Source organism: Rutidosis leptorrhynchoides, chromosome 7 (assembly GCF_046630445.1).
Source record: "Rutidosis leptorrhynchoides isolate AG116_Rl617_1_P2 chromosome 7, CSIRO_AGI_Rlap_v1, whole genome shotgun sequence".
In the NCBI taxonomy this organism is placed as follows: Eukaryota; Viridiplantae; Streptophyta; class Magnoliopsida; order Asterales; family Asteraceae; genus Rutidosis; species Rutidosis leptorrhynchoides.
The window spans coordinates 204,849,191-204,852,462 of record NC_092339.1 but is presented as its reverse complement, the minus strand read 5'-3'; the positions used below and the strand labels follow the sequence as shown (position 1 = coordinate 204,852,462).

Below are 3,272 nucleotides of genomic sequence, written 5' to 3'. Positions count from 1 at the left end.
TGGTAATCCTTTCACAAACGCGTCGATCTTCTCTTTCTCATCTTCGAATGCTCCCGGACACAATAGGCACAATTCTGTGAATCGTCTTTCGTACGTGGTAATATCAAATCCTTGGGTTCGTAACCCTCTAAGTTCTGTCTTGAGCTTATTGACCTCGGTTCTGGGATGGTACTTCTCATTCATCAAGTGCTTGAATGCTGACCACGGTAGTGCGTACGCATCGTCTTGTCCCACTTGCTCTAGATAGGTATTCCACCATGTTAACGCAGAACCTGTGAAGGTATGCGTAGCGTACTTTACTTTGTCCTCTTCAGTACACTTACTTATGGCAAACACCGATTCGACCTTCTCGGTCCACCGTTTCAATCCGATCGATCCTTCGGTTAAGGTTTGCAGGCAGTGAATTCTTTGTAGGTGCATCCTACACGATTTCCTGTACTGCTAGATCCAAGGTTATTGTTGGTATGTAGCGCAGCCTGTACTGCAGCTATGTTTGAAGTTAGAAAAGTACGGAATTCCTCTTCATTCATATTCACGGTGTGTCGAGTAGTCGGTGCCATTTCCTTCAAAATAGTCAAATGGAACAAGTTAATCATACAGAATATTAAGAGTAGTTAATAGTATTTCATAGCATAATATGAACTCATTTATAAAAGCTTTTTCTTCATATTAGCATTTTATAAGTTTAAATTCGGGTAGTACCTACCCGTTAAGTTCATACTTAGTAGCTAATATACAATTCAACTACTACAATTCTATATAAAAAACTGATTATAATAATATTTCGCGTTCAAACTTTTACACAATATTTTACAAACTTACAATACCGCTTATTTTACATATAGCATGAAATATAGCACACAATAAATTTGATACAAGATGGTTGTGAAGATAATTCTAGCTAGTACACAATTCGTTCAGCAAAGGCAATAAAGACAAGTAATTCATACGTCCAGAAACAAGTCATGCATTCTAGTTTTACTAGGATTACTTCCCATCCTTGGTCTTGTGGAACATAACCGTTATGGCCGTTGATAAGACAACGTGTTGTAACGTCGTCAAAGGGACGAGGGTTACGTAATGTCCAACAGTCCCGTAACAATCTAAAAACCTCATTTCTTACCCCAATTACCGACTCCGTCACTTGTGGGAACGTTTTGTTTAATAGTTGTAACCCGATGTTCTTGTTCTCACTTTGGTGAGAAGCGAACATTACTAATCCTTAAGCATAACATGCTTCTTTATGTTGCATGTTAGCCGCTTTTTCTAAATCACGAAGTCCAATATTCGGATATATTGAGTCAAAATAATTTCTTAACCCATTGTGTAAAATAGCATTTGGGTTCCCCGCAATATATGCGTCAAAGTAAACACATCGTAACTTATGTATTTCCCAATGTGATATCCCCCATCTTTCGAACGAAAGCCTTTTATAAACCAAGGCATTCTTGGAACGTTCTTCGAATGTCTTACAAACTGATCTCGCCTTAAATAGTTATGCCGAAGAATTCTGACCGACTCTAGACAAGATTTCATCAATCATGTCTCTGGGTAGGTGTAACACCCCAGCTTAACATGACCACAATATTGTCCGCTTTGCCCGCAGGCGCACGGCTTTTTCTTGGCGACCACACACGAGAAGCACTTTCCCAGGAGGTCACCCATCCCAGTAGTGCTCTCGCCCGAGCACTAGCTTAACATGACCACAATATTGTCCGCTTTGCCCGCAGGCGCACGGCTTTTTCTTGGCGACCACACACGAGAAGCACTTTCCCAGGAGGTCACCCATCCCAGTAGTGCTCTCGCCCGAGAACGCTTAACTGCAACGTACTCGCACATCTGCTCTGCCTGTGATCCCAAAACGCGTTGTGTCATTTAAGCGTGAGTATTACCTTATAATCCCATGATCACTCATGTTCGTGGGCGATGTGGGATTTGCCTAGGGTGTTACATTCACCCCCCCTTAGGGACTCATCGTCCTCGATGAGGTTTGCCCCACCACCCCCAACGGCACATGAGTGGCTCTGATACCATTCTGTAACACCCCAGCTTAACATGACCACAATATTGTCCGCTTTGCCCACAGGCGCACGGCTTTTTCTTGGCGACCACACACGAGAAGCACTTTCCCAAGAGGTCACCCATCCCAGTAGTGCTCTCGCCCGAGCATGCTTAACTGCAACGTACTCGCACATCTGCTCTGCCTGTGATCCCAAAACGCGTTGTGTCATTTAAGCGTGAGTATTACCTTATAATCCCATGATCACTCATGTTCGTGGGCGATGTGGGATTTGCCTAGGGTGTTACATTAAAATTATTTGTCTGTCAGACAACCATGTAACCATGCCAGAACCCATCAGATGAGTTGGCAACGATCCTCTACCGAGCCATGGTCGAAACTCGAAACCATAGGCTATGTTAATCACGCTCTAGTTACATGGTCCTAATTCATCAACCCAGACATGGGTTTCTGTCTTCTTAGGAGTCAAGAATACAGAGGTACGACCTTACTTGAACAGATCAGTGTGAGAACTCATCCCACATCGGTGGGGGAGGAGAACGAAACACCCCTTATAAAGGGTGTGGATACCTCCTCTAGTGGACGCGTTTTGAGGGTGAGTCCCGAGAAACAAAACCGTGAGCCACCGTGCGTCGGGGCAAAGCGGACAATATCCACTACGGGTTGTACTCGGGCTGTTACAAGATGGTATCAGAGCTGGGGCCCGCATCGATGTGCACTGCGGGGACGCAGTGTCCTGAGTGGGGGAGAGTGTGAGAACTCATCCCACATCGGTGGGGGAGGAGAACGAAACACCCCTTATAAAGGGTGTGGATACCTCCTCTAGTGGACGCGTTTTGAGGGTGAGTCCCGAGAAACAAAACCGTGAGCCACCGTACGGGTTGTACTCGGGCTGTTACAGTAGGTCTCTTAAAATATTGGGTTGTCTATCCATTTTGTGTTTTTATACTGTAAAATAGACAAGAGTTAGATTTATAAAAAAAATACTTATTAATACAAGCAATTTTTACATATATCATAAAGCATAAGCACACTATATTACATATATTACATCACACGAATACAACTATCTTATTCCGACTCGCTTGTTTCTTCTTCTTCGGTTTTGGTTCATTTTGCCAAGTTTCTAGGGATATATGATGTTCCCCTAATACGAGCCGTCGTTTTCCACATTGGTTTAGAAAAACCTGGTGGTTTAGAGGTTCCCGGGTCATTGTTACAACTTAAGGACTTCGGGGGTTGACGATACATA

General features: G+C 43.6%; 1 non-coding gene across 1 annotated transcript; it reads right to left on the bottom strand.

Annotated features, from left to right (window-relative positions):
* Window positions 1–2,319: 2,319 nt before the first annotated feature.
* On the bottom strand, window positions 2,320–2,527 carry LOC139860786 (small nucleolar RNA U3). The gene has a single exon (XR_011763407.1). It is a non-coding gene; the product is annotated as a small nucleolar RNA U3 (small nucleolar RNA).
* Window positions 2,528–3,272: the final 745 nt, after the last annotated feature.